This window comes from Manihot esculenta, chromosome 14 (genome assembly GCF_001659605.2).
Source record: "Manihot esculenta cultivar AM560-2 chromosome 14, M.esculenta_v8, whole genome shotgun sequence".
Taxonomy (NCBI): Eukaryota; Viridiplantae; Streptophyta; class Magnoliopsida; order Malpighiales; family Euphorbiaceae; genus Manihot; species Manihot esculenta.
This window is the reverse complement of record NC_035174.2, coordinates 569,044-594,921: the sequence shown is the minus strand read 5'-3', so window position 1 is coordinate 594,921 and position 25,878 is coordinate 569,044. Positions and strand designations below refer to the sequence as shown.

Genomic DNA, 25,878 nt, shown 5'->3' with positions numbered 1-25,878 from the left:
AATGAAAGAGTTTCAAAAAATAATTGTTAATTATAAAAATAGATAGAAAACATATACCATGTGGTATTTTAGGTAAATAATTCTAAAAAAGGGCAACAATCTCGTAACTTCATTCCTTCAATCATTCCTTTCTGCATGACTACTGGCAGTAGCAGACGCTTGTATTATTTTTGTTATTCTGACACAAGTGAAAAACGGAAAAAGCCAAAAAGTATAAAAGAATCAAATTATCAGCGCCATAGAAAGGGAAGGAAAATGAGAGAACGTAAGCGAGAAAACAGAGAATGATTTGCTGTTTGAGTGTGCACGCAATCTCTCCTTTAGATACAGTAGTAGTTGCTGTTGCCTTACTCAATCCCTCTTCTATCAGAACTAATTTTGCTTCAACACATAGAGCTTCTCCTTTCCTTTAGGGATGTGTTTACTACTAATTTGTCCGACTTCCGCTCTACGTTTTTATCTTATTGGTTAGACTTTGACCATTTCTCCGCGGATGATCTTATGTTTAGCTACAGCTTTCATTCCGAGTCTAGAGTAAGCAGGTGTTGTTGTTCATGTCTTGATTACACTGTTAGGGCCACAAAGTTAAGAACTTTTCGTTTCGTTTGAGTGTTATTTCCGGTGCAAAATTACCGAAATTTTGGTAAAGTATAGCGGGATGTGAAGTAAAATCGCTCAACTGCATGATTTAGAAACTGATAAGTGATCTATTTGCTTTGCCCAATAGCACAAGAGAAGATTCGTTCATCTAATTTCTACCGTTTTGCTTTTTAATTGTTGCATGTACTTGGTCTGTGCGACTCAAGACCCTTGCTTTGGTTCCAATTATTTAATCTCTCTTTCTCTCTCTCTCTCTCTCTCTCTCTCTCACACACACACACACACACACACACAGATGCACTTTGCTTTGTCTTTCTGTCATATTTTTGTTTAATGTCCAAGTAAATGGTTTTATGTCATATTGTTAACTGATAAGTGATCTATTGACTTTTGCGCCTTGATGGTTCACTTGTGTGACTCTGTTATTGGTTGAAGAGGTTCAAAAACTCATATTTAGTACAATTTAGAGTTTATCTATTTAAACTGGAAGCATTCCCACCCCACCCCTCAAACAGCTGTTAGAGAGCATAATTCAAACCATTTAAATATTGTTTTTCTTCAATATTTTTTCATATTTCCTCAATTTTGACTGCTTGCCTTGCAGCAAATATGCTTGTAATATTCTAGGATTGCTGAAGCGCTTAGAGATTCTTTTAGGGACAACTTGAACCGGAAATGAAGTGAAGCTTCTTTCCTGTTTTCATATTTTCTTTGGGCAAATTCATCTTCTCTGTGTTACTTTTATTACTGATTTTTTTCTGTGGCCAGATTTTGTAATTTTTGTATGTATGTTTCACATAATGATCTTCGTGGTGTCGGGGTTAATCCCAATGAAGTTGGTTTAAATGGAGAAGAATTCAAACAAATTCACAATGGAACCAGATATACATAAGCACTATCAATACAATGCCTGGGAACCTGGACGTGAAGGACTTCATCCTGCATCTCAAGCTTTTTTGCTAGACCCTACTAGCAGAAGAAATACTAATGTGAGATTTCCTGACCTAAACGAACTGGAAGTTAAACCTGTACTTAATTTCTCCTTACAGACAGGTGAAGAGTTTGCCCTTGAATTTATGCGTGATCGAGTTCATCATAAGAAGACTTTCATCCCAAATGCCCTTGGAGATCCCATTCATGCACCAGGTCATATGGAACTAAAAGGTATTTTAGACACTAGTCGTGCAGGGTCTGAAAGCGGGTCAGGTGTTTCAATACTCCCTTTAGCAGAAAAGGGTCAAAAAGACAATGAGAGAGCAAACTTGTCTTTGCATGTCGAGAGAAGCAACTATGGGTCAGCTCATTCACTGCCACAAACTTCATCAGAATATGGAAGTCGAGCACTTTTACATGGTTTTACCCCCTCAGTGGCCTCTGATAGCTCATCTACAAAGTTGAAGGTTCTCTGCAGCTTTGGTGGTACAATACTACCCCGTCCTAGTGATGGAAAGCTCAGGTATGTTGAGGGTGAAACACACATTATATGTATATCAAGGGATATTTCGTGGGAGGAGCTTAAGCAGAAAACTTTAGCAATTTATTACCAACTTCATGTGATAAAATATCAGCTTCCTGGAGAGGATCTTGATGCCTTGGTTTCTGTTTCATGTGATGAGGATCTGCGGAATATGATGGAGGAATGGAATGAAGTTGGAGATAGAGAAGGATCACAAAAACTTAGAATGTTTCTGTTCTCCATGAGTGATTTGGAGGATTCTCAGTTTGGCTTGGGCAGTTTGGAGGGTGGTTCTGAGATTCAGTATGTAGTAGCAGTTAATGGCATGGACATTGGATCCAGAAAGAATTCAATCGTACATGGTTTGGCAAGCTCTTCAGGAAATAATTTGAGTGAGCTAGATAGATTAATTATTGACAGGGAGGCAAGTAGGATAGCAACTGTCTCTGCTGGTGTCGGTACTTCAACATTGACTAGCACTTTCCAACCTGTCCAGTCGATTCTTCAGAACTCCTCCAGTGCAAATGAAATGCATCCACAGTTTTGTCATGGTCAGATGATGGACCATAAAGAAGCTCAGCAATTCCTCTCATACTATCCACACAATTCTTCTAATCACTCCCCTTCCGAAGAAATTCCCCATTCAGCCTCTGCTCAAGGGTTTATGCATGAACGAGATTCAAATGGAGAGAAGTCATGGGATAGCTTTCTGGGGCAGAATTCACAGACATTAGTAAAGAAAGCAAAGTGGAAACCTGATGGTTCAGTTCAGCATGAGGATGGCATTGAAAAACCTTGTCCCCAAGAAAAGGCTGTTCCAGTTAATGAAATATCAGTTGCTGCACAAGGAGATCTCCGTTCTCTACCCTCAAAAAATGAGGATAAGCGCGAGGAATCTGAAAATGCCTCCTCTTCTGTATATGAAAATAATCAGGTGCAGGTTTCTAAATCATTTGAAGATGATCAATGCTCCACATCTAGTAGTGTATTTGGTCTGGGTGGTGCTGATTCTGTTTCTCATTTGATAGACTTGAGCTACCTTGAACCATCTGTACCTCCTCAGAGAGTTTATTTTTCAGAGAGGATACCCCGAGAACAAGAAGAGATGATGAATAGGTTATCAAAATCTGATGATTTGCATGGTTCCCAGTTTCTTATTTCTCATTCTGAACAGAAGCAAATTACAAAATCTGCTGAAAATTTTAATCAGAGTAATATGGATCTCCGTTCTGAACACCCCATGCCAACTGCAGAACCATTTCATTTGCAGAATTATAAGGAGTTTGTGGATGCTGTTTCTCAGATGAATAACACTCTGTCTGATTCTCAAGATGTTTCACAGAATGGATTGAAGCTATCAGTTCCAAATAATGTGGATGATAAAGATTCTAGCAACAAAGATGCTATGCTTCAGGCTGAACATGATCACACTGTAGGTAACCAGAAAAAAATCCTCATTGAGGAAACCAGTGAATCTAGATCTGGAAATCCTGCTGCTTCCAATTCTCTCATGCACCTCAAGCATCCTGTGACTGACCTCCCAGGGCCTAAAGTGCGTGAGATAACAGTTAAGGATTTTGATACTAAGAATCTTGGACATTCTCTGCTATTTTCTCTGACTGAGAGCTGGACTAATGATATTTCTCAAGGAATACCCTGCATCGGTGTTTCAGCAACAAAACAGGCAGACATCAGCGTAGATATTAATGACAGATTCCCTCGTGATTTTCTTTGTGAAATATACTCCAGAGGGATACTTGTTGAGGATAGGACAGGGGCTAGTCCAATGCACAAAGATGGAGCTGGCATGAGTGTGGTCATGGAAAATCATGAGCCTAAGCACTGGTCATATTTTCAGAAATTGGCACTGGAAGAGTTTGTTCAAAAAGATGTCTCTCTTATTGACCAGGAACTTCTTGGTACACCCCCCCCCCCCCTTACTATCTAAACTTAAAGATGGAGATGAAAAATCTTATTGTTTTGCACCTTTGACAGCAGATGGAGTTTCAATAGACCACAAGTATTCTCAGTTCAATTTTGTTGAAGACATCAATGAAAAAAATTTACCAGGAGGAGCTGATTTCACAGTTCATTCAGATTTCGATCATTCCCAGGCAAAGGGCCGTGAAATTATGCAGTTTGGTGCTATGATGGGGAACTTAAAATCTCCAGAGTCACAGTACGAGGTATCTTTTCTGAATGATGGAACGGTTTGAGAACTTCCTAGCCTGCTGTAGAATGGTTTGAGAACTTCCTAGCCTGCTGGCTAAAGTTCACATCATTGATGCTTTAGGGTGGAAATTTAGAAAAGTGGAACATTGGCCTGCCTCCTATTGATCCATCTCTTCTAGACTTCAACCTCAATACGTTGCAGGTATTCTTGTTGTATATATAAGAATATATTTATGTTAATACAGAACTCGTGTCTCCTTCCCTCGCTTTCTTTCTCATGTTTCAATGGAACTCCCTTTCTTCTATTTTTTTTCTGCATGCTTAAAACATTACTTCGCAAAATTTTGAACTGCCACTCAGCTATCAAAAGAACCAGATGCTTGATTCTATCTGCAAATCAGAATGTTTTTTCTGACTCATCCTTTATTTTCCTCCAAAGTCATCTTATCAGCAAATTCAGTTTATAATTTCTATTTTATATGCAAGCAATGACAGAATGAATTTGTTAGTGGTAAGGACCTTTCATTATTAAACTGATATATGTTAGAGAAATTGTGTTTTCTTATAATGTTCATAAGAATTCATAGTTCACAAAGTCTTTATTAGAAGGATCGAGAATATTCATTGTGTTTCTTACAATGTTTATGTCATAATTAACACTCAGGTTCTCATAATCCTAATGTTTGAATTTGATTATGTCGAATACTTCAGTTGTTCTATTAATTTTTTTGAAACCCGTATATTTCATATGCAAACAAGTCACATGAAAGAGAAATTTCTTTTATTCCCATAATACCTATCCCTAACTTCCCCTTTCCCTCCTGTTTCTACCTCTCCCCCTCCTCCTTGCCCTCTCAGTTGCTGTATGCGTCCCCCCAATCTCTCTCTCTCTCTCTCTCTCTAGAAATTTCTTTTATTCCCATAATATCTATCCCTAACTTCCCCTTTCCCTCCTGTTTCTACCTCTCCCCCTCCTCCTTGCCCTCTCAGTTGCTGTATGCGTCCCCCCAATCTCTCTCTCTCTCTCTCGTCCAGATTCTTTGTCCGTCTTTCTTCATCAGCTTTATTGCCAAAGAGAGCTGAGTTCCAAATGAGGATTCCTGAAAGGTCTGGATGCGAAGAAGAGACTTGCTTGTATATCCTTCCAAAACTGTCTAACTGTGGAGGCTGCAAGAGGAGAAGCTGAACTTGTTATATTCTCTGCCATGGATTCTCTCTTCAAGAAAACAGGGATCAAAACCTAAAAACTTTGGTATTCTCATTACCTGAAGTCTCTCCTCTCCAGCATAACTCAGTCTGCCATGATCATTAATAAAGACAAGCTCAGAAGTAATATAAAGAGCTTTAATCTTCTCAGCATGGGGTGCAGTGCAGTGAATCGCCATCAACTTAGCTCGTGTCTCTGAGTGCATCCAAATTCAAATGCTGTTATGGTTAGCACAGATATTATAGCACCAAATATTTATCAAGGAAATGAGTGAGCTATGCTTCTGCCAAATTGCTTTTAATCCATGTGTGTTGAACTCACAAATGAATGGACAACAGAGCTTACTGATGTGTGTATAAAGAGGAAGATAAAAAAGGGAAAGTGGGGATCAATCTAGCAGAACATTTGATGGGGATCAATCTATCAAAACATTTGATGGCTATAGCTGGTGAAGCCTTAAAATCAAACATCACAAATATTGGTCCCTGTCCTCTAGTCCTTCTGGCATCTGAGTAGACACTGGCAGAAAAATCTTTAATAAAATGGAAGCTGTATATTTCTGTTTTCAAGCATGATTTTGGCGTTTCTGCATCCACAAAGTTGGGCATGCAATTATGGATGAACTGCAAAGCAGCTTGCAGCTATTGCAGACCAGGTTTGTAACACCCGGCTAGACTCCGGTGTCGGAATTCCAACCTTCCGACGGAATCTCCGCTGGAATCCGGAATCTCGGATACCGGAACCTCTGAAAGAGTAAAATATGTTTTTACAAAATGTTTTTCATGGTTTTAATGCTAAGTTTTTGAGTTAAAGTTTTAAAAAATGAAAAGAAAATGTTTTTGAGGGATAAGCCCAGGTTCGGCCGCCGAACATGGTGCTGCTGCGGGAGCTCTTTCGGCCCCCTAAGGTGGTCTGGCCAGCCACCTATAAGAGGCCCCTAGTCCGAAAACGGGCGAGTTTTCTCTCCATTTTCGGGCAGAGGTGAGTCCTTGCCTTCCCCTTGATGATTTTATGATTTTCTTTCAAATACTTCAATGTTTTCACGAGTTTTCTTTTGTCTTTGAAGATCTAAGCTTAAACCCGAGTTTTTGAAGCCTTGGAGACCGTTTGACTCATCTCCACATTGGGGTTGCTGTCACTCCTAGATCTCCAAGAGGTAAGCCTAGATCCTTACCTCTCTTATGTTTTTAATTAAGTTTTATGAAGGGTTAAGAAGTAAAGATGCACGTTATGGTTGGATCTAGAGCTATAGGGTTGGAGGTGGGTTTTTGATGAATGTATGCTCCCTTTTATGTTTTGTTGTTGTTTGTTGGGGTTTAGGTTAGTTTTTATGCCCCTTATGCTTGTTGGAGTGAGTATGCATGTTTTAGGAAGTTGGGTGTGAGGATTTGAGAGTTTGGGGTTGAAATGCATATGGCAGAATCAGGTTTTGCCATTCTGGCGAACTCAGGTTTGGCCGCTGAAGCAGGGTTCGGCCGCCAAACCTGCATGGGAGGCAGCCTTTTGGCCGCCTAACATGCCCCCGAAAGCATGCACTTTCAGACCTGGAAGGGAGTTTCGGCCGCCGAACCCGCCCCTGAAAGTCCCTGACTTTCGGATCTGTGGAGGACTTTCGGCCGCCGAACCCGCCCCCGAAGGACCCCGACTTTCGGCCGCCGAACCCGCCCCCGAAGGACCCCGACTTTCGGATCAGTAGAGGACCTTCGGCCGCCGAACCTGCCGCCGAAAGTCCTCTGCCCAGCCTTCCTTTGCTCGTTTTTTATGCATGTTTTGTGATGTTTTAGGGGGTTTTGAGGAGATGTTTAGAGTCTTGTTAGAGTATGTTGGGTCCCTCATTTAAATCCACCTGTGTAGGATCGAACCTGGGAGACCGTAGAGGCCAGCAGTGAGGAAACTGCTCCAGTGTTAGTAAAACGTTAGCCAGAGGTGAGTAGAACTAAACTAATCCATTGTTTTAAAGATTATCAAACTTTTAAGCATGTTCATGTATCATGAATGCCATGTTATGTAATAGGTTGTTTGCATTAGAACTCACGAATATGATGCATTGCATAATTTATTGTTGATGTGGATGGATATTGGATGACCCACTAGCCCTCGATATGATATGATATGGTATGATACGGAAGTCCAGGTCGAGGCTCATTCTACGCCCCTAGCACAATTGGATATGTTATGTTATGTTTAAGAGGAAGTCCTGAGGAGCTCCGTCGAGGGCCGGGCATTATTTTGATATGTAGAGAGTTACTGGTGACAAGTCCATCCTTGATGTGAATTGTCTGTGTTGTGATGCATTTCATGCGAGTATATGTTTATTTAAACTGTTTTTATGGTTCTGCTCACTAGGCTCTTGTAGCTTATCCTTTTTCCTAACCCCAGGTTTGCAGGGCCAAGATTAGCTCGGGAAGTCGGCTTGAGGCGGATATAGTTATGCAATAGATAGTAATGGACATGAAATTTTTAATGGAATAGATTTGTGCTTTGCCCTAGTTTATGTTGTTAATTGTAACAGCCCGAAAACCGAACTGCTACCGGCACTAGGATCCAGATCGACTTAAGGTCGCCGGGACCCGTAGTAAGCCTGCTATCCTGTCTGTGTACCTATGAAATCCCATACATGATCATACTTTTTCTGTCAAACATTAAAACTGTTCTTTCCTCCAGGGTTTAACCTGTGCATGCACTGTTTCTGCTCTCTCTTACTCTAAGCGGATAAACTCAGAATATTAAGCCTGGTTTTCTCATATACATCAACAAGAAAAGATACATACATATAAAAACGGATCATGTATACACAACTGGGGATCACTCTAACGAATCAAGCACAAGTCTATACATCTTATTACGTAACTACAAGCTCTTTACATATACATGTCCACACTAGCTATTACATCTCGCTTCTTCCATACCCTGCTGAACTCCCTCTGGACTCTGAACCTGCACAACTGGGGAATAGGGGAGAGGGATGAGCTATACAAGCCCAATGAGTAGAACTATAAAACATGATCTCATGGAATGCATCACATCACAGACATTTCATCTCAAGGACAGACATGACCACCAAAATTCCCACTGGGAGGATGCCTGGCCCAGCCAGGTCTTACATCCTCAATTTGCCTGGCCCGGCCAGGTCTTACAAACTCTGCTCGCCTGGCCCAGCCAGGTCTTACGATAATCTGCTGCCTGGCCTAGCCAAGTCTTACCTACAGAAGGCTGCCTGGCCCGGCCAGGTCTTACACAGAGTTAGGGCTATTGGGGTCGCCTTGGTCCATCCATCTCATCATATACATCGTATTATGCAATGCAATGCGCCATATTCGTGAAACTAGTGCAATCAACCTACTATAGTCATCATGATGCATGCCACATGCTAAAAGCATTTTAGTTCTGAAAAGAGAAGTTCCACTCACTTCTGGCTGACTCTGGACTACCTCTGCAGGTTCTGAACTTGTGCTCACTGCTGACTTCCCTGATTCCTCTGGTCCGTTCCTACACAGGTGGACTCAAATGAGGGACCAAACGACCTCAAGAACCGCTCTAAGAAACTCCCCAAAAGCCCTCTAAAAGATCCTAAAACCATCACATAAAACATGCAAAAGAAAGCTGGACAGGGCACTTTCGGCGGCAGGTTCGGCGGCCGAAACCCCTCTCCAGAGACGAAACTCATGCATGTTCGGCGGCACCTTCGGCAGCCGAAAGTCTCATCCAGAGACGAACCTCAACCTTCGGCGGCCGAACATTGCCTCCAGAGACGAAAGTCCAAATGTTCGGGGGCAAGCTTTGGCAGCCGAAACTGCCTCCACAAGGGGTTCGGCGGCCGAACCTCTCTTCGGCGGCCGAACCTGGTTTTGCCCAGTGGACAGAACCCTGCTCTGCTTCATGCAAAACTCCCCCAAAATTTACCCAACATGCATATCAACTACTCCCAACTAGCACATACCATAAAACATGCATAAAGAGGTCCAAAACTATCCTAAAACCTCAAACAAACACATCAAACAACACTTAACATGCTTGAACACAAACATCTCCCAAAAACCTCACCTACACCTAATCATGCATACTACCCATCCAACTCCCATAAAACCTTCAAACCTCATCAAAGAAGTTCAGGAGCAACCCTTACCTCCTAAAGAACTTGAGGATGAGTGCTCCTAACGTGGAGATAGGGAGAAAACCTCTTCCAAAGCTCCAAGCTTCAAAACTTACTATTTTTGCTCAAAACCTTCAAAACACGCCAAAACACATAAAACCCTTGAAAGATTTGGTGAAAAACATGAAAAACATGAAAGTCAACGTGAGAGAGGCTTGAACGCACCTCTGGCTGCAAGTGGAGGAGAAATATCCTCCTTCCACCGACCCTTGGCCCTTTTATAGGTGGCTGGCCAGACCACCTTCGGCAGCCGAACGTGAATCCGAAACCATGCAATGTTCGGCGGCCGAAAGTGACCTTCGGCGGCCGAACCTTTGCATTTCTCCCTTGTTGCTTTTCTTTCAAAACTCATTTCCTTTTAACACTTTAAAACATTGAAAACGCTTAAAAACACATGAAACCATATGTCTTACCCTTTTCGAGGGTTCCGACACCCGAGATTCCACCGGTCTACAGGAATTCCGATGCCGGACTCAAGCCGGGTATTACATTCTCCCCCCCCTTAAGAACATTCGTCCCCGAATGTTCCTCAAACAACTACACACATAAACACATAAACACATAGCAATGGGGAAAACCTAACCTTAAAACAGATATGGATATTGCTGGAGCATGGACTCCCGTGTCTCCCAGGTGCACTCTTCTAGGTTGTGGTGGTTCCACAGGACTTTCACCATTGGTATCTCCTTGTTTCTCAACTTTCTAATCTGGGTGTCCAAGATCCGTACTGACTGTTCTTCATACGTGAGATCCTCAAGGATCTCTATCTCAGGCTCACTGAGAACCTTCTTTGGATCTGACACAAATTTCCGCAACATAGAAACATGGAATACCGGGTGAATTCGTTCCATCGAAGCAGGTAAATCCAGCTTATACGACATATTCCCAATCTTCTGCAAGATTTCAAAGGGACCAATGTACCGTGGAGCTAATTTACCCTTCTTTCCAAAGCGAACCACTCCCTTCATTGGAGATACCTTTAGCAATACCATATCCCCCTCCTGGAACTCTATCTGCTTCCTACGGATGTCTGCATAACTTTTCTGCCTGCTCACAGCTGTTCTGATCCTCTCTCTGATCATCGGCACCAACTTGCTGGTAATCTCCACTAACTCTGTCCCTGCAAGAGCCTTCTCTCCAACCTCTTCCCAGCAAACAGGTGTTCTGCACTTCCTTCCATACAGAGCTTCCATCCCTATGCTAGCATGATGGCTGTTGTTGTAGGCAAACTCCACTAGTGGTAGATGCTGCCTCCAAGAACCGCCAAAGTCTAACACACACATTCTCAACATATCTTCAATAGTTTGGATGGTCCTCTCTGACTGACCGTCTGTCTACGGATGGAAAGCAGTACTGAAATCCAATCTTGTGCCCATAGCAGCTTGCAGACTCCGCCAAAATCTGGAGGTGAACTGAGGTCCTCTATCTGATACAATCGACACTGGAACTCCATGCAGCTTTACTATTTCGTCCACATACACTTGCGCTAGCTTGTCCACAGCATAGTTACTCCTGATTGGAATGAAGTGGGCAGATTTAGTGAGTCTATCCACAATCACCCATATGGAGTCTAGTCTGGTAGACGTCGCCGGTAACCCCACTACAAAATCCATAGCTATGTTCTCCCATTTCCACTCTGGAATTGGCAGTGGGTTCAGCATTCCAGCCGGCTTCTGGTGCTCTAGCTTCACCCTTTGACATGTTTCGCAGGCTGACACGAACTGTGCCACTTCTTTCTTCATTGCTGGCCACCAATACACCTTTCGCAGATCTTGATACATTTTGGTGGCTCCAGGGTGAATGCTATATCTCGCATTATGAGCTTCTCTCATAATGTCTGCTTTCAAACTGGCGTCATTTGGTACACATAATCTCTTACCATGACGAAGAATCCCCTCACTGTCAAATCTGAACTCTGCACTGTTGCCAGACTGAATAGTCCTGGCAATCTTTACTAACTCAGGGTCCTCGTGCTGTTTCAGAGCCACTTGCTCTAGAAACACAGGTATAACTCTCATCTGTGCAAGCAAAGCACCTGTACCAGATAACTGCAACTGTAACCCTTCATCCATGAGCCTGTAGAAGTCCTTCACCACCGGCCTTCTTTCTGCTGTGATGTGGGACAGACTGCCAAGTGATTTCCGGCTTAAGGCATCAGCTACCACATTAGCCTTACCCGGATGATACTGGATCTTATAATCATAATCACTGAGCAATTCTACCCACCGTCTCTGCCTCAAGTTTAGCTCTCTCTGACTCAAGATGTGCTGCAAGCTCTTATGATCCGTATAGATCTCACACTGTACTCCATAGAGGTAATGCCTCCACATCTTAAGTGCAAAGATAACGGCTGCCATCTCAAGATCGTGTGTCGGGTAGTTCAGCTCGTGCTTCTTTAGCTGTCTAGAAGCATAAGCTATCACTCTGTCATTCTGCATCAACACACAACCTAATCCCACTCGGGATGCATCACAGAACACTGTGAAATCTTCATCACTGATCGGCAGAGCTAACACCGGTGCTGAAGTCAACCGTCTCTTCAACTCTTCAAAACTCTCATCACATTCCTCTGACCATACGAACTTCTGATTCTTTCTGGTCAGTCTGGTCATAGGAGCAGCTATCTTCGAGAAGTCCCTGCACGAACCTCCGATAGTAGCCTGCCAAACCCAGAAAACTCTTGATCTCAGTCACTGTAGTGGGTGTAGGCCAGTTGGCTACTGCCTCTACCTTTTTGGGATCTACTACTATTCCTTCTTCTGCTACTACATGACCCAAAAAGGAAATGCTCCTGAGCCAGAACTCGCACTTGGAGAACTTGGCATACAAGCCATGCTCTCTCAAGGTCTGGAGAACTATCCGCAGATGCTGGGCATGTTCTTCTGCATTTCTGGAGTACACCAAGATATCATCTATAAAGACGATCACAAAACGATCCAGGTACTCCCTGAAAACCCTGTTCATGAGATCCATGAATGCTGCAGGGGCGTTAGTCAACCCGAACGGCATTACTAGGAACTCATAATGCCCATATCTGGTCCTGAAAGCAGTCTTGAATACATCTTCTTCCCTGATCTTCAACTGGTGGTATCCAGATCTCAGATCTATCTTAGAGAAACAACATGCTCCTGCCAACTGGTCGAATAGATCATCGATCCTGGGTAAAGGATACTTGTTCTTGGTAGTAACTTTGTTCAACTGTCGATAGTCAACACAAAGTCTAAGAGGTCCATCCTTCTTCCTGAAAAACAGTATTGGAGCACCCCAAGGTGAGGTACTCGGGCGGATGAAACCCTTGTCTACCAAATCCTGTAACTGCTCTTTCAATTCTCTCAGCTCAGCTGGTGCCATCCTGTAGGGAGGAAGAGAGATCGGTCTGGTACCAGGTATCAATTCGATCTCAAACTCTATTTCCCTATCAGGTGGTAGTCCTGGAAGCTCTTCAGGAAACACATCTGGGAACTCGCAAACCACTGGTACTGAGGATGGTTCCCTAACCTGGTTATCTAGCTCTCTCACATGAGCTAGGAACCCCTGACAACCCTTCCTTAACAACCTACGAGCCTGGAGGGCTGATATCAAACCCTTAGGTGTCCCTCTCCTGTCTCCTCTGAAGACACACTCTGACCCATCCTGGTCTCTGACACTGACTACTTTGTCTCTGCAGTTCAAAGTAGCATTATATGTAGATAACCAATCCATCCCTAGAATGACATCAAAATCTGCCAACTCTAGAACCACAAGGTCAGCTGGAAGGTATCTACCCTCTATACACACTGGACTGACTTGACAGACTAACTCTGCCAATGATGGGTCACATCTAGGTCCACTGACCCAGAGAGGACACGCTAACTCGGAGACTATCAAACCCAACCTCTCTGCGGCTCTAGAAGCAATGAAAGAGTGAGAAGCACCGGGGTCCATCAAAGCATACACCTCTGAACACCCAATGATGAGATTACCTGACACCACTGTGTTCGAAGTGTCTGCCTCCTGCTGAGTCATGGTGAAAATCCGTGCGGGGGCTGACGGACCTGCACCTCGGGAACCCATCCCTGATGAAGAGGCTGTCCCTCTTCCTCTACCTCGGCCACTGCTTGGTGGTCGGGCTGAAGCTGTTGATTGTACTACACTGCCTGAGGTCATCTGCTGGGATGGTGTAACCAAAGTCGCCTGAGGACATTCCCGTGCATAATGTCCCTCCTGCCCACATCTATAGCAGGTTGTCGATCCCAACAAACAAGCTCCTTTGTGCGGTCTCCCACACCTATTGCACACTGGAATATCTGTGCCAGAGCTGGAGCCGCTACTCATTCCCAAACCCGTCTTAATCCTGCTCCAGAACTTGCCTCTCTTTCCTCTGAGTTTATCCCATCTCTTCTTGCTCGCACTAACCATACTCTGTGAGGAGGAACCTGGTTTAACACCAGAAGACTGTGCCTTTGATTGCTTGACTACTCCCTGACTGATGGCACTAGCCTCCATCTTTCAAGCAGCATCCACAATCGAGTGGAAACTCTCTTTCTCTGCATGGAGGATCAAGGAGAAATACCTGGGATGTAGCCTCGTGGCATACCTCTTTGCTTTCTTCTGATCCGTATCATACGCCTGACCCACATATGGTAACAATTCCAGGAACTTATCTGTATACTCATCAACACTCATCTCCTCCGTCTGTCTCAACTGTTCGAACTCCACAACCTTTAGCTCCCTGGAACTGTCAGGAAAAGCCCACCCAGCAAATTCGTTGGCGAACTCTTCCCATGTCATACTGTCTCTTCTGGGGTCCACATAGTTCTTGAACCATTCTCTGGCTTTCTTGCATTTTAATGTGAACCCTGCCATCTCAATGGCTCTACTATCATCTGCTCCCAACTCACTTGTTATCATTCGAACTGCACTGAGATACTCAAAGGGATCATCTCCCGTGTTGAATTTAGGAGCATCCAACTTTAAGTACTCGGTCATCTTCACCTTATTTCCCCCTGACGAACTGGGTTGTGCTTCAACAACAACAGGGGCTACTGGTTCAGGTGGTGGTGGTGGAGGTACTGTTTCTCTGGATTCAGGCGACATTGAACTTGGATGAACAGGTGGGGGTGGATACATGTGATATGGTGGATAGAAGGAAGGATAGGGCATATATGGCATGTAGGGTGGATATGGGGCAAAGCTGGAGTAATCCGACGTGCCTCCCATCGGATACCCTGGGCCCTGTTGAAAGGGTGGATAGCCAAACCCCGAGGCCTGTACGCCTCCCTGGGACTCCCCCATACCTTCTTCTGACCGTCCGATACTCATACTTTCATCTCTACTCTGAGTCTCCTCCCTAGCCACTCTCTCTTCTTCTGCTCTTTCCCCTCTGCCTACGCCTCTTCTGCTCTCGTCAGAAGACCTTCTAGGGTCTCTTGACGTTCCCTCCCTGCTTGACCTATGACATCTTGCCCTGGGCAATGCAGGAGGACGAGCAGCTGTTCCCTCACTTACAGGTGGGACTCCAGTCAATCTCGCGGATCGACGAGTTCCTCGCATCTTAACGTTCTGGAAAACAGCACATAACATAACACATAAGCAACACATAAAAAAATGCACATGCATGAAGCTATCAGCATATAGACAGGACGAACATCCTATCCTAGTGGACATGTTTTCCTATTGTGTTTGACCACTCAACCTCTATGAGCCCAACTCTCTCTCTCTATAGGTCCGATCATGTGAACCTAGGGCTCTGATACCAATCTGTAACAGCCCGGAAACCGAACTGCTACCGGCACTAGGATCCAGATCGACTTAAGGTCGCTGGGACCCGTAGTAAGCCTGCTATCCTGTCTGTGTACCTGTGAAATCCCATACATGATCATACTTTTTCTGTCAAACATTAAAACTGTTCTTTCCTCCAGGGCTTAACCTGTGCATGCACTGTTTCTGCTCTCTCTTAGCCGTCTCTAAGCGGATAAACTCAGAATATTAAGCCTGGTTTTCTCATATACATCAACAAGAAAAGATACATACATATAAAAACGGATCATGTATACACAACTGGGGATCACTCTAACGAATCAAGCACAAGTCTATACATCTTATTACGTAACTACAAGCTCTTTACATATACATGTCCACACTAGCTATTACATCTCGCTTCTTCCATACCCTGCTGAACTCCCTCTGGACTTTGAACCTGCACAACTGGGGAATAGGGGAGAGGGATGAGCTATACAAGCCCAATGAGTAGAACTATAAAACATGATCTCATGGAATGCATCACATCACAGACATTTCATCTCAAGGACAGACATGACCACCAAAATTCCCACTGGGAGGATGCCTGGCCCAGCCAGGTCTTACATCCTCAATTTGCCTGGCCCGGCCAGGTCTTACAAACTCTGCTCGCCTGGCCCAGCCAGGTCTTACGATAATCTGCTGCCTAGCCTAGCCAAGTCTTACCTACAGAAGGCTGCCTGGCCCGGCCAGGTCTTACACAGAGTTAGGGCTATTGGGGTCGCCTTGGTCCATCCATCTCATCATATACATCGTATTATGCAATGCAATGCGCCATATTCGTGAAACTAGTGCAATCAACCTACTATAGTCATCATGATGCATGCCACATGCTAAAAGCATTTTAGTTCTGAAAAGAGAAGTTCCACTCACTTCTGGCTGACTCTGGACTACCTCTGCAGGTTCTGAACTTGTGCTCACTGCTGACTTCCCTGATTCCTCTGGTCCGTTCCTACACAGGTGGACTCAAATGAGGGACCAAACGACCTCAAGAACCGCTCTAAGAAACTCCCCAAAAGCCCTCTAAAAGATCCTAAAACCATCACATAAAACATGCAAAAGAAAGCTGGACAGGGCACTTTCGGCGGCAGGTTCGGCGGCCGAAACCCCTCTCCAGAGACGAAACTCATGCATGTTCGGCGGCACCTTCGGCAGCCGAAAGTCTCATCCAGAGACGAACCTCAACCTTCGGCGGCACTTTCGGCGGCCGAACATTGCCTCCAGAGACGAAAGTCCAAATGTTCGGGGGCAAGCTTTGGCAGCCGAAACTGCCTCCACAAGGGGTTCGGCGGCCGAACCTGGTTTTGCCCAGTGGACAGAACCCTGCTCTGCTTCATGCAAAACTCCCCCAAAATTTACCCAACATGCATATCAACTACTCCCAACTAGCACATACCATAAAACATGCATAAAGAGGTCCAAAACTATCCTAAAACCTCAAACAAACACATCAAACAACACTTAACATGCTTGAACACAAACATCTCCCAAAAACCTCACCTACACCTAATCATGCATACTACCCATCCAACTCCCATAAAACCTTCAAACCTCATCAAAGAAGTTCAGGAGCAACCCTTACCTCCTAAAGAACTTGAGGATGAGTGCTCCTAACGTGGAGATAGGGAGAAAACCTCTTCCAAAGCTCCAAGCTTCAAAACTTACTATTTTTGCTCAAAACCTTCAAAACACACCAAAACATATAAAACCCTTGAAAGATTTGGTGAAAAACATGAAAAACATGAAAGTCAACGTGAGAGAGGCTTGAACGCACCTCTGGCTGCAAGTGGAGGAGAAATATCCTCCTTCCACCGACCCTTGGCCCTTTTATAAGTGGCTGGCCAGACCACCTTCGGCAGCCGAACGTGAATCCGAAACCATGCAATGTTCGGCGGCCGAAAGTGACCTTCGGCGGCCGAACCTTTGCATTTCTCCCTTGTTGCTTTTCTTTCAAAACTCATTTCCTTTTAACACTTTAAAACATTGAAAACGCTTAAAAACACATGAAACCATATGTCTTACCCTTCTCGAGGGTTCCGACACCCGAGATTCCACCGGTCTACAGGAATTCCGATGCCGGACTCAAGCCGGGTATTACATTAATCCCAGTGAACATGTTTTTATGTAAAAGTTTTTATAATGAGTTATGTTGAACCAAGTTTGATGTATGTGATGTTGATCATACTAGAGTATTGATGAGGGCTCTAGTGTGGGTTTTATGTATACAGTTTATGTTGAATACACAGGTTGAGCTTGGTATATGGAAAAGTTTAACAATTTTTATGAAAATGTATGTTCATGTATGGGATTTTATCAGGTACACAGGATGCATAGTAGGCTTGCTACGGGTTCCGGCGACCTGAAGTCGACCTGAATTCTAGCGCCGGTAGCTATCCGGTTTTCGGGTCGTTACAAGGTTGAGGCTTCAAGGGTGACACTACACTGTGTGGACACCTCATCTTCATGTCCAATCAGGTCTATCAGGATTTGAAAGGGTGTAATTAGTCTTCTCCGGTTGAATTAATGACAAGTTCACTTTAAATGGATGGAGGGACTTAATTGACGGAACCAATAGTTAGAGAATAAATAAGCTATATTTGAAAAACAAAGGACATTGAATGTTAATTATGGCATATCAGGGCTGAAAATATATATTTCCCTTTTTTGTTCCTTTTGAGATAACTGATGTTGTTATGAGACATTTCGATATGTTTAAACCCTGGGAAATTTGGGATCCTATTTTAATAGTAAAAAATTGTTGTCGTTGTGTCCTTTTTACTTCTAGTGATCTCTTCCACTGGTGAACTGATTCACTTGATTTGGCTTCTGATGCGGAACCCAGGGTGCACGCATCAGCTTCTCTTTTATTATGCCATGTGATGCATCTTTCTGAAACATATGTGTGCTGTCTGTGTGCATAGTTTAGTGTTTATATCTTGCTTAAATAAATGAATGTATGCATATAATTGAGAATTTCAAATGTGATTCAACATTTATATTTGAATTAGAGAATGCCTCTGGGAAACAAAAGTATACTATGGGAGCATTTGTAATAACAGTTACTACTCATTGTGTGCAATTTGAACTTCATCCTTTGTTGCTGGAAAGATTGAGAATATTCATTGTTCCTTTTGCATGTTTGTCTTCTTCTTCTTCTTCTTCTTCTTCTTCTTCTTCTTATTCTAATTTTAATCCAGTAGTTTAAGGTCACTAAATTTTCTTTCAACCAAAGTAAAAAATTTTGATCATCTGCTTAATCAATTAGTTATCTATTCTTGGCTACATATAGCAGGTCATAAAAAATGAAGATCTTGAAGAACTGAGAGGACTAGGTTCTGGTACTTTTGGAACTGTATATCATGGCAAATGGAGGGGATCGGATGTTGCCATTAAGAGGCTAAAGAAAATTTGTTTCACTGGTCGATCATCAGAGCAAGAGAGATTGGTAACTGTTTCTCTATGCCCACTTTTTTTAAAAAAGTAATTATATGATAATTAGTTAATTATTCAACCTTTTATCATAGAATAAATCGTTGATGAAAAAGCCAATAAAGAGAAATTGAGGTTATATATATATGCAACTTTATATTTAATAGAATAAATTCAAAATTTGAAAAGTTATAAATACAAAGAATATAAATATATTAACTATTATTTATGCTATTACAATTATTATGCAGTTTAGATTGTAATTTGTTTGTATATTATTTTTGAACAATTGTTATTGTCATAATAAATATGAGTTTTTCATAGTTATTATATTTAAAAACATAAAAGAATCTAGAAATGGTGTTAAAATAAATAAATAATGATGGTTTTGATAAATTAAAAGGAAATGTTTAAACTTTTAAATTTCAAAAATATAAAAGCATATTGATTTCTTCTAGATTTCACTACTTGACAATGTGATTTTATCTCAATTTTATTTGATTCCAATTTTCTGGACATGTTGACTCATTTAGACGGTTATAACTTGTAAAAACGTACGAGTTAACTCACAATTTTAACAATTATAACTTGAAGAATATTGGTTAAATTTAACTTCCATCTTCCATTTTTTCCTTTTGAATTTAATATTAAGTGTTTTATATTGATTGTCATTCTCAGACTATAGAATTTTGACGGGAAGCTGAAATTCTTTCAAAGCTTCACCATCCAAATGTCGTAGCATTTTATGGTGTGGTGCAAGATGGACCTGGCGGAACATTAGCTACTGTGACAGAGGACATGGTTGATGGTTCTCTTAGGCATGTTTTACTCAGGAAGGATAGGTAAATCTTGCATTAAATGGAATCTTTACCTAGTTGGCATATTTTTTCCTTTGTCAATGCTTGGTATTTTGGCATTTCAGATATGCTCAAATGGTTGTTAATTTGCAATTTTATGTGAAGTGGTTGATATTTCTCATATTCCCATGCTCAATCTTAATTTTGCAGGCATCTAGATCGACGCAAGAGGCTTCTAATAGCCATGGATGCTGCATTTGGCATGGAGTATCTGCACTCAAAGAATATTGTGCATTTTGATTTGAAATGTGACAACTTGCTTGTGAATTTAAAAGATCCCCAGCGACCAATCTGCAAGGTAGGTTCTGATGGCATATTTAAAGTTACTGCTAATGTTTGTCAACTATTCTAACAGAATCGATGCTCAGGTCGGCGATTTTGGCCTGTCAAAAATTAGACGGAATACCTTGGTTTCTGGAGGTGTGTGGGGAACTCTTCCATGGATGGCTCCCGAACTTCTAAATGGTAGCAGCAACAAGGTCTCAGAGAAGGTAAATTTGTCCCTCTTTAAATTAATTTTATGCAATGTTGCATAGATAAGACGATTTTCTAGTTGTCATTGTTTCATATTAAGTTAGTTTGGCACTGACTGGATAGAAGCATGTAATGATTCCTTGGCACCGAGTTGATGAAAATTTTAACATGAAGAGGCTATGTTAAAAGCATGCTAACTGGTGTAGGGTTTGGAATGTTATTCCTGCATGCATCAACTATTACTAGAAAGCCAAAGGAGTAATCATAATTTTACAAGGTTATCATTCAATTTTTTTTTTAATCGTTCTAGCTTTAGAGCACTTGTCTTCACTTATCGTTTACATTGATTCTCAGGTTGATGTTTTCTCCTTTGGAATTGTCTTGTGGGAGATTCTCACTGGTGAAGAGCCATATGCCAACATGCATTATGGCACAATCATAGGTACAATTCTACTACTTTTTTGCTTCTTCCTATCAGGATTATTGTCCCATGTTAGTTTGAATAATGATTTAAATGACTTGGGAAATAATGATTTATTCTCCCTCTTGAGCTAGGTTTTGGGATGGAATTAGATTCAATCTATTTTATGAACATGGTACCATTGCCTCTCCTTTCTTCAATCACCTGCAGATGTTCATGCCTGCAAACTTCACACTCTAGATGTTCATGCCCGGACATGAGAGGGTGTGTTGCTTCACATTGGTTTGGGACATGTATTTAGTATTAAATTGGACAATCCTCCCCCTCTTAAGTTGGTTCTTCTAGTGGACTCAAGCTGAAGAAACTTATTCAATGGTCACCGCTAACCGCTTTTAGTTTCAAATCTTTGGGGTTGCTTTTTCCGATAAACATTGGTTACATTTCTTTATGTTATTTGTACCAGTAACGGGTTTATGGATGAGCGCTCTCGGATTAGTCGGTCTGACTCTAAATTTACGTGCCTATGACTTCGTTTCTCAGAAAATCCGTGCAGCAGAAGATCCTGAATTTGAGACTTTCTACATTAAAAATATTCTCTTTGTAGAAAGATAATATTTATTGTTGTTTATCACAATAGAGATTACAACCTATTTATACATGAGAGACGGTAACTAAACAGGAAGGAAAATCAAGCCTATAATTCTACAATCCCTAAGATTAAGCAACTGATCCATCTATCAATATTTACTTCCTATAGTAACATATTTACTTTCTATAACTTATAACACTCCCTCTCAAGTTGGATCATAAATGTTAATCATGCCCAACTTGTTACATATATAATCAACTCGAGTCCCATTTAGAGCTTTAGTGAAAATATCTCCTAATTGTTCTCCAGTTCGGATATATCCTGTTGATATTATCTTTTGTTGGACCTTTTCACGAACAAAATGACAATCAATCTCGATGTGTTTAGTCCTCTCGTGAAATACTGGATTGAAGGCAATGTGGATAGCTGCTTGATTATCACACCACAACTTAGCAAGCATCGAATTTGTGAACCCAACTTCTTCCAACAGTTGACGTACCCACAAGATTTCACAAACGGCTTGTGCCATAGCTCGATATTCAGATTCAGCACTAGAACGGGAGACCACATTTTGCTTCTTACTTTTTCATGAGACCAAGTTACCTCCCACAAAAACACAATACCCAGTAATTGACCTCCTATCAACTTTCGAGCCTGCCCAATCAGCATCACAAAAGCATTCAATATTTGAGTGCCCATAGTTACCATAGAATAGGCCTCGTCCTGGGGCCCCTTTAAGGTAGCAAAGAATCTGTCCCAGAGCATCCCACTGGGCAACAGTAGGAGAAGACATAAACTGACTTACCACACTCACTGAATATGCAATATCAGGACGAGTCACCGTCAAATAATTCAGCTTGCCAACTAATCTTCATTAAAAATAACCAAGTAGTACGAGAGAAATCATCAACAAAAGTAACAAAATACTTAAAGCCAGACTTAGACACAACAGAACAAGGACCCCAAACATCTGAATGGACTAACTCAAAAGGAGACGAAGCCCGTTTATTGACTCGAGACAGTGTAGGTAAACGATGATGTTTGGCAAATTGACAAGACTCACAATCTAGAATAGACAAAGAATGAAACTGGGGATATAACTTCTTCAAAACCGAGAGAGAAGGATGCCCTAAACGACAATGAACATCAAAAGGTGTTAAACGCGTGGAGCATACCAGAGATCGAGGAGATCGAGGTAGTTGCTGATCCAAGACGTAAAGACCCTCTGACTCACTTCCTCTACCAATAATCTGCTTTGTCGAAAGATCCTGAAAAACACAGTGATCAGGAAAGAATGAGACACAACAATTCAATGCACGAGTGAGTTTACTCACGGAAAGCAAATTAAATGCGAACTTAGGGAGACATAACACAGAGGATACAGAAAGAGAAGGGGTTAAGTTGACATGACCAGAACCCATGACAGACGATTTAGTGCCATCAGCAAGAGTAACATAAGAAGGTGATGTATGAGACTCAAGATTGGACAAAAGGGTAGAATTACCTGACATATGATCGGTAGCACCAGAATCAATAATCCATTTGGAGGATGAAGACACAAGACATGCAGTAGAGTTACCTGACTCGGCAATTGCAGTGATAGAGGAGGAATTAGAAGATTTTATAGATGCCTGGTATTGGATGAATTGTGCATACTCATCTGCAGATATCAAAATTCCCTGATCGGAAGATCCATTCAATTTGTGTTCCGTGATTTTAGTCATCATAGGAATCACATCAGTTACGGTGGTGGTTTTAACTCCAGCCATAAGGACAACCAATCCAAAAACGATAGCAACAAAAGAAACACAGAATCAGAAAACAGTACCTGGCGTGAACAGTGCCGATGAACAGTACCACGTGAACAGTGCCTAGGGGTGAGCATTCGGTCGGTTCGGTTCAAAACCGAACCGAACCGAAATAACCGAAAACCGAATTTTAGAATTTTACACAAACCGAACCGAACCGAATAAGAGGAATAACCGAATCGAACCGAACCGATTTAGTTCGGTTCGGTTCGGTCGGTTCGATCGGTTCGATTCGATTTTTAAACTTTTTTTTTTCACATTCATTCTAAAATCCAATTAAAATATTTTAATTTTAATTTACAAAACCATCAAATACATCAAACGAATACAAAAATTACACGGAAATTTCAGCGCAATATAAAAAATGACAATCCCAAAGCAAAATCAGCCAGCTAAAACCCAATTTGACAAAAAATGATCAAAAAAATATTGGATTTTATCTCAACAAACCAAATCCAACCCATGAAAGTTAAGCACCAAGAACAATCGAAAGAAGAGCTGATTACTCAAATTTAAGACACAGCTAATCAAACAATAAAAATTGCAAAACCCACTCGGCAAAGAGCATCAACAAAGTATGAAGAGGACAGAATCATAAGAATGACAAGAAATAGAGCAAAGGATCTGAATTAGAAAGCCTACCTGTCTTTACAAATAAAAAATCAATACTGAAGACTGGGGACGGGGACGGAGGAGGACGGAGGAGGAGCCAGGAGCCAGGAGCGAGGAGGGAGGAGGGAGGAGGGAGGAGGGAGGAGGGAGGAGGGAGGAGGACCGAGGAGGACCGAGGAAGACCGAGGAAGACCGAGGGCAACCAAGTTGTTGACGGTGCGGAGAGCCGATAGACTGGAGAGCGATGGCCGACGATTCCGTGGAGAGTGACGACCGACGCCGACGATTCCGTGGAGAGTGACGACCGACGCCGACAGTGAGGTGAGGAGTCGTCAACGTTGCTAATTCGCGCATCCGCAACGTAGTGAAGATCGATGACCCAAGTTAGCCGCGACAGTTAATCGGTCGATGTCGGGAGGAGAGTGGAGGTCGGACGGTGGACTGTGGAACTGCTGGAAGTGGTGGAGCTCAATGCTCAGAGAAAGGCACAGGCATGTTTGATCTGTGATGTGAGGCGGCGTGGAATGGAGATGGGTAGCATGACTCAGGCTTTTAGATTTAGGGCAAATATAAGGGTACATTTCAAAACGACGTAGTTTAGTGATTTCGGTTCGGTTCGGTCTAATCGAAATTTTTGAATCTAAAACCGAACCGAACCGAAATCACCGATTTTTCAGAAAATTAAAACCGAACCGAACCGAATTAAAAATAAAACCGAACCAAATTTTTAGTTCGGTTCGGTTCGGTCGGTTATTTCGGTTTAAACCGAAATCTGCTCAGCCCTAACAGTGCCAATGAACAGTACCACGTGAACAATACCGATAAACAGTACCCGTGAACAGTGCCGATGAACAGTACCCGTGAACAGTGCCGATGAACAGTACCGAATAAAACACCTCCACCCAACACCCGAACGGCAAACAAACCTCAAATCTGACAAGGAGTCGGTGTGGTGACTCCAGCGATGGTGAGATCCAAATGTTACCCTTTATGGATAACCCAAATGAACGGAGCCTTAAGTCTCCAAAAAAAATTTTAAAACTTTACGAGAGAGAAAAGAGAAAAAAAAAATCTCTATGAGAAAGGCTCTGATACCATGTAGAAAAATAATATTTATTGTTGTTTATCACAATAGAGATTACAACCTATTTATACATGAGAGACGATAACTAAACAGGAAGGAAAATCAAGCCTATAATTCTACAATCCCTAAGATTAAGCAACTGATCCATCTATCAATATTTACTTCCTATATTAACATATTTACTTTCTATAACTTATAACACTCTTAAACGAAGGTATTCGTGCTTGGATGGCGGCTCAAAAGCAGCCTCATGAAAATCTTATATTCCCTAAGGAGATTCTACCACGTGGAAACGCTCTTTAATGGAACTTTATCTTTAGCCGGTCATGACCAAGAAATCACTGGTTTCGCTTAGTAGGCCGGGAATGTCTGACTTATCAATTTATCCGGTAAACTATTGGGAGTTCCGATCTATTTTATTAACATGGATGATGTAGTTTGCTTGAAGAATTAATTTTTAAGTTATATGGACTCTCAAAATGAATATTACACTATTTTGAAAAAAAAAAAAGAAAGCCTGAGGCTTTGGTATTTTGATTTACTAACTAGGGAATTTTGAGGGAAATTTAGTTTGACAACAATGGGCTTTACCCTAATCTATGTAACAACCTGGAATACTTCTTCCTTAGCAGTAGTACATTATCTAGAATAATTGTACTTGAGCTACTAGCGGTGTATTCGTAGGTCAGTGGCTTTGTTATATATGTTTGTCCTTTCCTTACGTGCAGGTGGAATTGTAAACAACACCCTGAGACCAGCCATTCTGATTTTCTGCGATCCTGAGTGGAAAAGGTTGATGGAGCAGTGTTGGGCCCTTAACCCTGCAGCCAGGCCTTCCTTCACAGAAATTGCCGGACGTCTGCGAATAATGTCAACAGCAGCTAACCAAACCAAAGAACATGTTCACAGGAATCCGAAGTGATGTTTGAAGGTTCCTTCTTTCCCCTTTTCCATGATAAGTACATTCATTAAACCATGTGGCCCTGAAGATGGACTTGTGCTATTTTAGTAGTTTTACTTAACTATGCCTCGGATTCCAAACTACTTGATGTTGATTACAGTAATCTATCTTCAACATTTTAGTTCTCCCCCATCTTTGTGATATTAAGTCATTTCAATCTACTTGTATCATATTAGCAGGACAAAAGATCGACTTCCATTGTTCCATTAATGTTGTAAACTGGAAGTTCTCTTTGATATATACAATAGCTGCATATATATCCTGTTATCTTCTTGAA

General features: G+C 42.0%; 2 pseudogenes; both read left to right on the top strand.

Moving 5' to 3' along the window:
- The first annotated feature begins 21 nt into the window (after positions 1-21).
- Positions 22-25,878, top strand: LOC110630717 (annotated as a pseudogene).
- Positions 4,437-6,314, top strand: LOC110630716 (annotated as a pseudogene).